General features: G+C 32.6%; 1 protein-coding gene across 1 annotated transcript in view; it reads left to right on the forward strand.

Annotated features, from left to right (window-relative positions):
* The first annotated feature begins 8,084 nt into the window (after nucleotides 1-8,084).
* The window catches only part of cacng8b (calcium channel, voltage-dependent, gamma subunit 8b), a 106,681-nt gene continuing 99,527 nt past the window's right edge, over nucleotides 8,085-15,238 (forward strand). The window contains exon 1 of the mRNA XM_062062532.1: nucleotides 8,085-8,142. The gene's annotated coding sequence lies outside the window, so the exon portion shown is untranslated. The remainder of the gene's footprint in view (nucleotides 8,143-15,238) is intronic.

Consider the following 15,238-nt stretch of genomic DNA (forward strand, 5'->3'; position numbering starts at 1 on the left):
TGTATGTATATATATATATATATATATATGTATATATATATATATATATATATATATATATATATATATATATATATATATATATATATATTTAACTTTTCTTTTTTTTTACCCAAATTTTTGTACATTTTCTGTACAAGGCCCTCGGTGGAAAAAGTTTGGACACCCTTGATTTAGGGCAAAAATGAAGAGAAACAACCTTGAGGAACGACTGTAATCACTTTGAAACAACCGTCACTTTGTGTACATTTAAAAACCGCAGAAAACGTTCACCACGGCGGGTCGTGCGACTGTAAACGACGGGGGGGCGGGAAAGAAAACCCGGAAACAATGTAAGAAAAGGTCGACCAATCACAGGTGCGCTTTGGAGGGGGAGGAGCCAGTGGCTCACCCTAGCTATTCCGGCGTTTTGTCTTCTCATATTAAAAACTTGTAATGCAGAACAACAATCAGAATTTTAACTGATTTCAATTCTTTCCATCGGTCCTTGACGCGTCAAAACATCAAATTGTAACTTTTAACATGCTTTTTAAAGATAAAAAACACGCTTTTAGATCATATTGTATGAAAAACAATGCAATAGAATGTAGTATTTTTATGAAGTAATAATAATATACAGTATTTACATTGGAGAGTGGATTCCTGTTCTCCATCAAACACACCATCAGCAGCGTCTCCATATTTTCATGGATAAATGTTTAGATTATATTTTAACATTCTAATGGCGTTATCGACTCATTCTGCTTCGCTCCAACTGCGTCACTAAGTTAGCTTGCCACAGGCAAGTCGTGTTTTTGATGATTTATGTCTTTAATTCAATGGATATCATCCACTTCTACTTTTCACTGTCCTTCACGCTCACTTTGTTCGCAACCACTCTTGGAAAAAAGTTACGTCCATCTCTGGCGACAAGCTAATGCTAGCGTAGTAAGACCGGGAGTGTTGGTGGGATCTGACGGGGTTCACTGTGACATTCGCTACGCCAACTAGTGGTGGGGAGGCTCATTTCCGCGAGCATTGTGTCCCGGGTGAGCCCAGGTACTACTGTACTGTACTGTACTGTACTGCTCAATTCTGGAGAAGTCCCAAATGGAAGCACAGGGTAGCTCAGTTCTTCTTCCAAATATCTCAACGACTTTGTGAAGCGTGACAAAATGTAGCAAAAATTGCTAAAGCAAAATGTATAGGAACTTTTTTTATGGCTATGGAGTGAAATTACTGCCAAAACTCCACAAACACATAGGAAATGTTGTTTTTTTACTCACCCCCTCCCCCCAACAATTTGCAAGTTAAAAAATAATTTTCTGCTAATAAAAAAATAATTTTAAACTAGTTTTCTTGAATTAAAAAAAAATATTGGCAAATAAAAACAACTATTTTCTTGAAATAAAAAACTATTCGCAATAAAAAAAAATCTGAAAGTAAAAAAAAAAGAAAAGATTTGCAAGTGTAAAAACCTTTTTTTGCAAGTAAAAATTCAATTTGCAAGGGGAAAAAAACAATTAATTTGTCTCAATTAAAAAAGATTTGCAAATAAAAAAACTTTCTGAAAGTAAAAAAAAACAAGAGAGAAGTTAAAAAAAAATTTTACGATAAAGAAAATTAGTTGCATGTCAAATTAAAAGAATTCTACAGGTAAAAAAACAACTTTTTTCAATAAAAAAAAACGATTCGCAACAAACACAATTTTCTAAAAAAAAGATTGGCAACTATTCACAATAAAAAAAAAAAAAATTCTGAAAGTAAAAACAAACGATTCGTAAGTGCAAAAAGTATTTTCTGCAATCAAAAAAATCAGCTCGCAAGTAAAAAAAAAATTGTTTCAAAAATGATTTGAAAGTAAAAAAAAAAAAAGTTTTCTGAAAGTTAAAAAAAAAACGATTCGCAATAAAAAAAAAAAAACAACGATTCGCAATAAAAAAACAAACAAGATTTTCGGAAAGGAAACAAAAGATTCAAAAGTTTTAAAAAAAAAAAAATTCTGAAAGTAAACAAAAGATTTGCAAGTAAAAATATTTTTTCTCAATTAAAAACGATTTGCAAATAAAAATTATTTTCTGCAAGTAAAAAAAGAATACACAAATAAAGAAAACATTTCATTTCAATTAATGAAACAATAAGCAAATAAAAAAAGTGTTTCTATTTATTAAAACAATTCGCAAATATAAAAACTATTTTCTGCAATTAAAAAAATCGATTTTGAACATAAAAAAATATTTTTTTTTAAAATAAAAGATTCACATGTAAAACTATTTTCTGCAAGTAATAAAACGATGTGCAAATACAAACAAACTTTTTTTCAATTAAAAAACGATACATGTTATGATTGAAAGGATTTGCAAGTATAAAAACAGTTATCTGCAAATGTTCTAGAAGTAAAAAAAAAAAAAAACTATTCCCAAGTATAAAAACTATGTTTCCAAATAAGCAAAAAAAAAAGATTCACTCTGTTCTCTCCACCATTTTACTCACCCACTCTTCTTTCTTATTTTTGGCGGACGGCACCATGCGCAAATAACCGTAGCTCTGACGACTTTGAATGGACTCAGCAGCACCACCTGTGGTTGTAGAGTGCCAATTACGGGTCCTCTGAGTGCAGGTGTGTGCAGGTTGGAATATCACTGGCAAAAGTTTTAACCTGAAAAAAATTGTTTCGAAATGTTTTTTTTTTTACTTGCGGAACTTTTTTTGCTCTGCGTTTTTGTGTTTGTGCAGTTCTGGCAGTAACTTCACTGCATGTTTTTTGTTTTTTTTGTAACATTGGACTTTTCTTCCGTAACTTTGATTACAAATAATGTTTATTTAATTTAAAAAAAAAAACACTCAAAGCATTTTCATTTTTGAACAGTTTTTTCTTTTTAGATTGATTGACATCAATTAGTATTAGTGAGTGAAAATGTGTGTAGATCAAAAATAATGCTGAAAAATATCATTTCCACATTTTTTTTAATGTTATTTTCAACTTTCCTGCCTGCAAAAAGTGACATATTAAAAACATGTCCAGTTCTACCAGCTTCTTATTGGTTCTGACAACTTACTGTACTTACTGTACAAAGTCCCTTTGGGTTTTTACCGTCTTAAACCATTCCGTTCCTCTTTGAAAATATGTTTTTATCAGCCCTATACCTTCCATATATTTTATTCCTCCAGAAGCTTCTTGTAGGCCCTGACACATCCAACATGGCCGCCGTGTTCTCTGAAAGTGGTGACGTCACTTCCTGCCGCCGAGCGTCAATAAGAGTTGAACTTTGCGTTCCTGTCCTGGATGCAGACATCAAGTGGGCATTAAAAGCTGCCACGCTGACCTGAATTGAAAGCACCTCAGGCACGTATTGATTATTGATTGGTGAGTCAGTGTTGCAGCTGGCTCTCAAACACTATTATGTTTCACCTGAGATATTCAAATAACTACTTTTGTGACGTCATAGTTTTTAAATGATTCTAAAATACTTTTTCTGACTCATTTTGGTCCAAATCTCCCCAAACTTGTGACATTCCTCTGTGCTGCAAAATTATCAGCTGGCAAGTAAAAAAAAAATTGTCTCAAAAACAATTGGAAAGTAAAAAAAAAAAAAAGTTTTCTGAAAGTTTAAAAAATCATACGCAAGTAAAAAAAAGTTTTTTTCTTCACGATTCGCAATAAAAAAAAATTACATTTTCTGAAAGAAAACAAAAGATTTACAAGTAAAAACAACAATTTTCTGAAGGTAAAAATAAAGCATTTTTAAGTGTAAAAACTATTTTCTGCAATCAAAAAAAATCAGCTGGCAAGTAAAAAAAAAATTGTTTTAAAAACGATTTGAAAGCTAAAAAAAAAAAGTTTTCCGAAAATTAAAAAAAAAAACATGCGCAAGTAAAAAAAAAATGTCTTCAATTAAAAAAACGATTCGCAATAAAAAAAAAACAACTACATTTTCTGAAAGGAAACAAAAGATCTACAAGTAAAAACAACAATTTTCGGAAAGTAAAAACAAGCGATTTGTAAGTGTAAAAACTATTTTCTGCAATCAACAAAAATCAGCTGGCAAGTAAAAAAAAAATGTCCCAAAAACGATTTGAAAGTAAAAAAAAAAAAAAATTCTGAAAGTAAAAAAAAAACATACGCAAGTAATAAATAAAAAATTATTCAATTAAAAAAATGATTCGCAATTTGAAAAAAATAACTACATTTTCTGAAAGGAAACAAAAGATCTACAAGTTAAAACAACAATTTTCGGAAAGTAAAAAAAAAACGATTTGTAAGTGTAAAAACTATTTTCTGCAATCTAAAAAATTAACTGGCAAGTAAAAAAAATGGTCTCAAAAACGATTTGAATGTAAAAAAAAAAACGTTTTCTGAAAGTTTAAAAAAAACATACGCAAGTAAAAAAAAGTTTTTTCTTCACGATTCGCAATAAAAAAATTACATTTTCTGAAAGGAAACAAAAGATTTACAAGTAAAAACAACAATTTTCTGAAGGTAAAATTAAACAATTTTTAAGTGTAAAAACTATTTTCTGCAATCAAAAAAAATCAGCTGGCAAGTAAAAAAAAAATTGTCTTGAAAACGATTTGAAAGTAAAAAAAAAAAGTTTTCTGAAAGTTAAAAAAAAAACATGCGCAAGTAAAAAAAAATGTCTTCAATTAAAAAAATGATTCGCAATAAAAAAACCAACTACATTTTCTGAAAGGAAACAAAAGATTTACAAGTAGAAACAAAAATTTTCTGAAAGTAAAAACAAACTATTTGTAAGTGTAAAAACTATTTTCTGCAATCAAAAAAAATCAGCTCAAAAACGATTTGAAAGTTAAAAAAAAACGTTTTCTGAAAGTTAAAAAAAAAAAAACATGCGCAAGTACAAAAAAAATGTCTTCAATTAAAAAAACAATTCGCAATAAAAAAAATAACTACATTTTCTGAAATGAAACAAAAGATGTACAAGTAAAAACAACAATTTTCGGAAAGTAAAAACAAGCGATTTGTAAGTGTAAAAACTATTTTCTGCAATCAAAAAAAATCAGCTTGCAGTAAAAAAATATGTTTTCCCAAAAACAATTTGAAAGTAAAAAATAAAAAATTCTTCAATTAAAAAAATGATTCGCAATTTTAAAAAATAACTACATTTTCTGAATGGAAACAAAAGATTTACAAGTAAAAACAACAATTTTCTGAAAGTAAAAACAAATGATTTGTAAGTGTAAAAACTATTTTCTGCAATCTAAAAAATTAGCTGGCAAGTAATAAAAAAATGGTCTCAAAAACGATTTGAATGTAAAAAAAAAAACGTTTTCTGAAAGTTTAAAAAAAACATACGCAAGTAAAAAAAAGTTTTTTCTTCACGATTCGCAATAAAAAAAATTACATTATCTGAAAGGAAACAAAAGATTTACAAGTAAAAACAACAATTTTCTGAAGGTAAAAATAAACAATTTTTAAGTGTAAAAACTATTTTCTGCAATCAAAAAAAATCAGCTGGCAAGTAAAAAAAAATGGTCTTAAAAACGATTTGAAAGTAAAAAAAAAAAGTTTTCTGAAAGTTAAAAAAAACATGCGCAAGTAAAAAAAAATGTCTTCAATTAAAAAAATTATTCGCAATAAAAAAAACAACTACATTTTCTGAAAGGAAACAAAAGATTTACAAGTAGAAACAAAAATTTTCTGAAAGTAAAAACAAACGATTTGTAAGTGTAAACTATTTTCTGCAATCAAAAAAAATCAGCTCAAAAACGATTTGAAAGTTAAAAAAAAACGTTTTCTGAAAGTTAAAAAAAAAAAACATGCGCAAGTACAAAAAAAATGTCTTCAATTAAAAAAACAATTCACAATAAAAAAAATAACTACATTTTCTGAAAGGAAACAAAAGATGTACAAGTAAAAACAACAATTTTCGGAAAGTAAAAACAAGCGATTTGTAAGTGTAAAAACTATTTTCTGCAATCAAAAAATATCAGCTGGCAGTAAAAAAAATGTTTTCCCAAAAACAATTTGGAAGTAAAAAAAAAAAATTTCGGAAAGTAAAAAAAAAAACATACGCTAGTAAAAAATAAAAAATTATTCATTTAAAAAAATGATTCGCAATTAAAAAAATAACTACATTTTCTGAACGGAAACAAAAGATTTACAAGTAAAAACAACAATTTTCTGAAAGTAAAAACAAACGATTTGTAAGTGTAAAAACTATTTTCTGCAATCCAAAAAATTAGCTGGCAAGTAAAAAAAAATGGTCTCAAAAACAATTTGAAAGTAAAAAAAAAAATTTCTGAATGTAAAAAAAAATATATACGCAAGTAAAAAATAAAAAATTCTTCAATTAAAAAATGTTTTCGCAATTAAAAAAACAACTACATTTTCTGAAAGGAAACAAAAGATTTACAAGTGAACACAAAAATTTTCTGAAAGTAAAAACAAACGATTTGTAAGTGTAAAAACTATTTTCTGCAATCAAAAAAAATCAGCTGGCAAGTAAAAAAAAATGTCCCAAAAACGATTTGAAAGTAAAAAAAAAAAAAATTTCTGAAAGTAAAAAAAAAAACATACGCAAGTAAAAAATAAAAAATTCTTCAATTAAAAAAACGATTCGCAATTAAAAAAATAACTACATTTTCTGAACGGAAACAAAAGATTTACAAGTAAAAACAACAATTTTCTGAAAGTAAAAACAAACGATTTGTAAGTGTAAAAACTATTTTCTGCAATCCAAAAAATTAGCTGGCAAGTAAAAAAAAATTGTCTCAAAAACGATTTGAATGTAAAAAAAAAAACGTTTTCTGAAAGTTTAAAAAAAACTTACGCAAGTAAAAAAAATATATATTCTATTAAAAAAACATTTTATTTCAATTAATGAAACAATGCGCAAGTAAAAGAAAACATTGAGTGCATTTACTCCGTTACATTTACTTGAGTAACTTTTTGGGTGAATTGTACTTGTCAGGGTAGTTTTACTGTAACATACTTTTTACTTTTACTCGAGTATTTTTGAGAAAAAGTAACGCTACTTTTACTCCGTTACATTGAGTTTCATTCCGATCTTTACCTTTATTTATGTCACTATTATTTATCATTATCGATGAAGGCTTGCAAAGATGTATTCTTATGTCGGCTTCAGGCACTGTCACGTGACTCTGTTCCGCCAATCCGACATACGCTTTAGTGACGTCAGAAACCATTCCACCAATCAAAGGAGCACAAAGTACAGCTAGGAAGCTGAAATAGGTCAGTATTTGTAAAGCATATGATTAAATAGACCTACTTATTTGTTGATACAAACTAATTATTCTCATTTAAAAAAACGACTCACAAGTAAAAACTATATTCTGCAAGTCAAAAAAGTATATGCAATTAAAAAAAACTTTTTTTTATCAATTAAAAAAAGAAATGAAAGTTAAAAAAAAAAAAAATTCCAAAAGATTTGCAAGCACAAAAACAATTATCTGCAATAAAAATATGTTTTGCAAGTAAAAAACTTTTTTTCAAATAAAGATTCACAAGAAACATTTTTCTGCAATTAAAAAAAAAACGATTTGCAAGTATAAAAATAAGTATTTTTAATTAAAAATAATTATTCGCAAGTAAAAAAATATTTTCTTAAAATTAAAAACAATTCACAACAAAAAAACAATTCCCTGAAAGTAAAAACAAACTATTTGTAAGTGTAAAAACTATTTTCTGCAATAAAAAAAAATCAGCTGGGAAGTAAAACATATATTGTCTCAAAAACGATTTGAAAGTTAAAAAAAAAAGTTTTGTGAAAGTAAAAAAAAAAAAACGATTTGCAAGTATAAAAATACGTTTCTTTAATTAAAATAATTATTTAAGTAAAAAAATATTTTCTTAAAATTAAAAACAATTCACAACAAAAAAACTATTTTCTGAAAGTAAAAACTAACGATTTGTAAGTGTAAAAACTATTTTCTGCAATCAAAAAAAATCAGCTGGCAAGCATAAAAATTTTTTTTCTTCAATTAAAAAAACGATTTGCAATAAAAAAAACGAAATGTTCTGAACGGAAACGAAAGATTTACGAGTAAAAAAAACAATTTTCTGAAAGTTTAAAAAACCATCACGTGACTCCGTTCCGCCAATCCGACGTAAGCTTTAGTGACGTCAGAAACCATTCCACCAATCAAACACGCACAAAGTACTGCTATAAGAAGCTGAAATAGGTCAGTATTTTTTCAGGTATATGATCAAATAGACCTACTTATTTGTTTAATAAGTGTCAGAATGTTCCCAAAGAAGACACTTTAATTACGTGACATGACGCCACCACGTCCCGGCTGTTTGAGACAACTGGTAAGCAGAAATATCTTAAAACAATTGACAAAAAAAAACACGATATTTTTGAATATCTCTGATAATCTTAATAACCCCACGTATCATTTAAACACATTAAAACATGACCAACAACGTCAAAAAGCAGTGGAAAGTCCTACTTACCTGTTAGATCCGTAGCTTTAAAGATACCCGCGCTAGTTTATTAGCATGTAGCATTCTCTTCTTCTACCGTATTTACATCTGGCAACAAGCTGAAATGACCACCGTCGCCCCCTGGCGTCTGACAGGCGCACTGCGTGTGGCCGTCAGTCAAACCACAACTTCACATGTCGCTGTAAAAATAGAAGAAACGGAATTATTTGACAAATCAGACTAATTGATAAAGTGACATGACAAAGAAGCAAAAAAAAAATCTTCAATGATTGCTTTTAAACTAGTAAAAAGAGCATTTGTACCATAGACATCTTCTAAGGGTACGCAGCATGGAGCGCTACTGCCTACTGGCGCTGACGAGACGCGGGGCCGCCATCATGGAGTGGTGATCCGCGCCACTCAGTGCAATTCATTTGGCAGGAGCAATGAACTGTCAGCGCATTTAATTCATTTTACCTCACTGAATACCACTGATTTTCACACGTTTTTTTGTCATACGTGTAGCAATGATAAAGGACACATGTTTTGGCGTGTTTTATTAGTCATAGTTTGCTTAACAGTAATAGAATATTCGTATATGCTATAAATGACCAGACGTCCGAGATCAAAACTGGGAATATAATCCTGGAGAAGGGGGAGAAAAACAGTCAGCTATTTTTAAGTTGAAGAAACAATATGATTAGGTTATATATACATGTGTATATCCTACATAAACAATGTATGAATACATTAGATATCTATATATTTATAGACTGTACCTCTGTTGCTGCAGCAGCAGAGTTTATTCTGTCTTGACACTTTGTATTGATATTTTCTATTACATTCTTCCCTTAAATGATCATGTTTACAGTGATTGTTTTATATGTCTTTTTTATGTATGTCGCTTTGGACATATACTTCAACATAAACATATATAAACACCTGAAAGTCTTTATATCAGCTAAAACCACCAATCTGTTTGACTGGATTCAGAATAAAACCAAAATACTGTCTTACCCAACAATGTTAGTATTTGAATATTGTTACTTGAAGACTTATTCCTGGTTACAACTATACTGTTAAAGTATTGTCTTATACTTTGCCTTTAATTGTTTGTTAGCGGCTATGATTTCAGTACTATTAAAGATCTTTGCTCCTTCTCAACTCTGTGGTAATACTCTTGTCACAAAATACAACCGATGGTACGTTAATATTCAATCTTACATGTGAAAAGTAATCCCCCGATTCCTATTTTCAACAGTCCGCTCATTTGAGCAGGGAAAACGCTGAACACCATCTTTGTTTTCTACCTGTCAACTGTCAGTTTAGGCTGCTCGCCGGCTCCTCGTCACCACTTCAAGATGGCGGCCCAATTTCTCGCGTCACAGCAGCCAATGCTGCGTCCACTTATAAGATGTCTATGATTTGTACCATGCGTGTCTGTAGAAATGTTCACTTTTCAGCTTACAGGAATTCTACTTCCAACTAGATAAAATATGTTCAAGTAAATTGTAAATTAACTTTATGTTTTATGCGCACACACACACACACACGCACACGCTCACACTAACTTGTAGTCCAAGTACCATTAAAAAACAACTACTAAATAAATCAGAAGTTACTCAATACTTGAGTAGTTTTTTCCACAGAATACTTACCTAGTCTTACTCAAGTCTATATTAGTTATATTAGCCTACTATCAAAATTACTTTAAAAGTCTTATATAAGTGTTATAATGAAGGCAACACATGATGTAAGTGTCCATATTAGCTATGTTAGCCTACTATCAAAATGACTTTAGAAGTCTTATATAAGTGTTATAATGAAGACAACACATGACGTAAGTGTCTATATTAGTTATATTAGCCTACTATCAAAATTACTTTAAAAGTCTTATATAAGTGTTATAATGAAGACAACACATGATGTAAGTGTCCATATTAGCTATGTTAGCCTACTATCAAAATGACTTTAGAAGTCTTATATAAGTGTTATAATGAAGACAACACATGACGTAAGTGTCTATATTAGTTATATTAGCCTACTATCAAAATTACTTTAAAAGTCTTATATAAGTGTTATAATGAAGACAACACATGATGTAAGTGTCTATATTAGCTATATTAGCCTACTATCAAAATGACTTTAAAAGTCTTATATAAGTGTTATAATGAAGACAACACATGATGTAAGTGTCTATATTAGCTATATTAGCCTACTATCAAAATGACTTTAAAAGTCTTATATAAGTGTTATAATGAAGACAACACAGGATGTAAGTGTCTATATTAGCTATATTAGCCTACTATCAAAATTACTTTAAAAGTCTTATATAAGTGTTATAATGAAGACAACACATGACGTAAGTGGCTATATTAGCCTACTATCAAAATGACTTTAAAAGTATTATATAAGTGTTATAAGGAAGACAACACATGATGTAAGTGTCTATATTAGCAATATTAGCCTACTATCAAAATGACTTTAAAAGTCTTATATAAGTGTTATAATGAAGACAACGCATGATGTAAGTGTCTATATTAGCTATATTAGCCTACTATCAAAATTACTTTAAAAGTCTTATATAAGTGTTCTAATGAAGGCAACACATGATGTAAGTGTCTGTATTACCTATGTTAGCCTACTATCAAAATGACTATATACATACAGATAATGTGTCATGTGACATGCAAATATAATTTAAATACACAGAGGACATAAGTAAAGGATATCAAATGAGCTCAAATATAGCTACAAACCAGGCATGATGATGCAATATATACATACAGCTAGCCTAAATAGCACGTTAGCATCGATTAGCTTGCAGTCATGCACTGACCAAATATGCCTGATTAGCACTCCACAAAGCTCACCTTTGTGCATTCACGCACAGCATAAAACGTTTGGTGGACAAAATGAGACAAAGAAGGAGCGGCGTAAAACACGTCTTTCTGGGGCGGCGTCGGAGAAAGTCGCACATGCAAACAAACTACGGCGAGTTCAAGCCCCACCGAAATTAGTAGGACTAAACGGCGCTGGCCAAATACTGTCACCAGTGAAGCATGTTTGATTTCTAACAATTAGGAATGTTTGTGTCATGTTTGTCGTCCTACACCAGGGGTGCCAAAAAAAATTTATGAACAAAAACTGCTGTTCTAAATGTGTCCACTAGATGCCGTAATAGCAATTATTTTTTTCTTGGTAGATGATTAAGTTTAAAGTACCAATGATTGTCACACACACACTAGGTGTGGCAAAATTATTCTCTGCATTTGACCCATCACCCCCCTGGGAGGTGAGGGGAGCAGTGGGCAGCAGCGGTGGCCGCGCCCGGGAATACATTTTGGTGATTTAACCCCCAATTCCAACCCTTGATGCTGAGTGCCAAACAGGGAGGCAATGGCTCCCATTTTTATAGTCTTTGGTGCTACATATGTACAAAAAAAAAGAAATAAACCACATGTTAGTGCACCAGTTGAGGAAAATGAGCAAACGACATAAATAACATCCTGTAATTTGATTTTATATTATTTTTTTATCTTGATAGATTGAAAATGAACAGCAATGAGTTGACTGATGAACATTATCACATCATTTATCCGGAAAGTATAAATAACGACAAATAAAGAAAGAATACTATTAAGTGAAGTGAAGTGAAGTGAATTATATTTATATAGCGCTTTTCTCTAGTGACTCAAAGCGCTTTACATTGTGAAACCCAATATCTAAGTTACATTTTTAAACCAGTGTGGGTGGCACTGGGAGCAGGTGGGTAAAGTGTCTTGCTCAAGGACACAACGGCAGTGACTAGGATGGCAGAAGCGGGGATCGAACCTGGAACCCTCAAGTTTGCTGGCACGGCCACTCTACCAACCGAGCTATACCGCTCTATTAACTGCAACATGTAAGTGTAAAAAACAAACAAAACAACAACTGTCAGAATAATTGTATCTAAGTTATCACAAAGCGTTGTGTTTCAATGAGTTCCCGGCGAGCACACAAAAGCTGTCTTTGATCTTACCAATCAAAAGGCTTGTAAAACTCCACTGTGTAGGATGAGAAGCGACATGAAAGTGTCGGTTTCTTCGATGTATTGTAGTCCACAGGAAGATTTTGTCTTGACCCGAGGTCTACAAAAGCGGAGAGGAAGCAGGACCCAACCCCCCTCCAGGCACCTTTTCTTTAAACTGTTTTGTAACCAAAGGCGACGGCTGTTTATGACCCCCCGTCCCTTTAGAAAGAGCTGTTGCCATGTAATCAGGGAAAGTGCAAATAAAAGAGGAGGCGTACAATCTTTCGTCAGAGTGTGGTGGAAGACTCTACAAAGTAGAGATGTCCGATAAATGCTTTAAACTGTATTATCGGAAATTATCGATAGCGGTTTCAAAATTATCGGTATCGGTTTCAAAAAGTAAAATGTATGACTTTTTAAAAAGCCGCTGTGTACACGGACGTAGGGAGAAGTACAGAGCGCCAATAAACCTTAAAGGCACTGCCTTTGCGTGCCGGCCCAGTCACATAATATCTACGGATTTTCACACACACACAAGTGAATGCAAGGCATACTTGGTCAACAGCCATACAGGTCACACTGAGGGTGGCCGTATAAACAACTTTAACACTGTTACAAATATGCGCCACACTGTGAACCCACACCAAACAAGAATGACAAACACATTTCGGGAGAACATCCGCACCGTAACACAACATAAACACAACACAAAACCCCTTGCAGCACTAACTCTTCCGGGACGCTACAATATACATCCCCGCTACCCCCCCCCCCCACCCCTTCCACCTCAACCCCGCCCACCTCAACCTCCCCATGCTCTCTCAGGGAGAGCATGTCCCAAATTCCAAGCTGCTGTTTTGAGGCATGTTAAAAAAAATAATGCACTTTGTGACGTCAATAATAAATATGGCAGTGCCATGTTGGCATTTTTCCATAACTTGAGTTGATTTATTTTGGAAAACCTTGTTACATTGTTTAATGCATCCAGCAGGGCATCACAACAAAATTAGGCATAATAATGTGTTAATTCCACGACTGTATATATCAGTATTGGTTGATATCGGTATCTGTAATTAAGAGTTGGACAATATCGGATATCGGCAAAAAAACCATTATCGGACAGTCCAGACATTTCTCCTCAATGAGCTAAATTGAATTCTGTCTCTGTTTAATTCCTTGCTTCTGGTCTGTTTAATAAATGTCATCAGTGTTTGAACCTAGTGGTTAGAGTGTCCGCCCTGAGATGGGTAAGTTGTGAGTAGGGCTGCAACTAACAACTAATTTGATAATCGATTAATCTGTCGATTATTACTTCGATTAATCGATTAATAATCGGATAAAAGACACAAACTACATGTTTATCCTTTCCAGTATTTTATTGAAAAAAACCAGCATACTGACACCATACTTATTTTGAGTATTGTTTCTCAGTTGTTTGTAAATGTTGCAGTTTATAAATAAAGGTTTATAAAAAAATTAAAAAAAATAAAAAGTAGCCTCTGCGCATGCGCATAGCATAGATCCAACGAATTGATGACTAAATTAATCTGCAACTATTTTTATAATCGATTTTAATCGATTTAATGGATTAGTTGTTGCAGCCCTAGTTGTGAGTTCAAACCCCGGCCGAGTCATACCAAACACTATAAAAATGGGAGCCATTACCTCCCTGCTTGGCACTTCGCATCAAGGGTTGGAATTGGGGATTAAATCACCAAAAATGATTTTCGGGCGCGGCACCGCTGCTGCCCACTGCTCCCCTCACCTCCCAGGGGGTGAACAAGGGAATGAGTCAAATGCAGAGGACACATTTCACCACACCTAGTGTGTGTGTGACAATCATTGGTACTTTAACTTAAAGGCCTACTGAAAGCCACTACTAGCGACCACGCAGTCTGATAGTTTATATATCAATGATGAAATCTTAACATTGCAACACATGCCAATACGGCCGGGTTAACTTATAAAGTGACATTTTAAATTTCCCGCTAAACTTCCGGTTGAAAATGTCTAGATATGATGACTTATGCGCGTGACGTCAATCGTTGAAACGGAAGTATCGGTACCCCATTGAATCCAATACAAAATAGCTCTGTTTTCATCTCAAAATTCCACAGTATTCTGGACATCTGTGTTGGTGAATCTTTTTCAATTTGTTTAATGAACAATGGAGACTGCAAAGAAGAAGGTTGTAGGTGGGATCGGTGTATTAGCGGCTGGCTGCAGCAACACAACCAGGAGGACTTTGACTTGGATAGCAGACGTGCTAGCTGACGCTAGCCGCCGACCGCACGGATGGTAAATGGTAAATGGGTCGTACTTGTATAGCGCTTTTCTACCTTTTTAAGGAACTCAAAGCGCTTTGACACTATTTTCCACATTCACCCATTCACACACACACATTCACACACTGATGGCGGATGATCGGGTGAAGTCCTTCGTCCTTCCGTCGATCGCTGGAACGCAGGTGAGCACGGGTGTTGATGAGCAGATGAGGGCTGGCTGGCGTAGGTGGAGCGCTGATGTTTTTATCATAGCTCTGTGAGGTCCCGTTGCTAAGTTAGCTTCAATGGCGTCGTTAGCAACAGCATTGTTAAGCTTCGCCAAGCTGGGAATTATTAACCGTGTATTTACATGTCCATGGTTTAATAGTATTGTTGATCTTCTGTCTATCCTTCCAGTCAGGGGTTTATTTCTTCTGTTTCTATCTGCATTTGAGCCCGATGCTATCACGTTAGCTCAGTAGCTGGAGATAAAAGTCACTGTGAATGTCCATTTCGCATTCTCGACTCTCATTTTCAAGAGGATATAGTATCCGAGGTGGTTTAAAATACAAATCC

This window comes from Entelurus aequoreus, linkage group LG11 (genome assembly GCF_033978785.1).
Source record: "Entelurus aequoreus isolate RoL-2023_Sb linkage group LG11, RoL_Eaeq_v1.1, whole genome shotgun sequence".
Lineage (NCBI taxonomy): Eukaryota > Metazoa > Chordata > Actinopteri > Syngnathiformes > Syngnathidae > Entelurus > Entelurus aequoreus.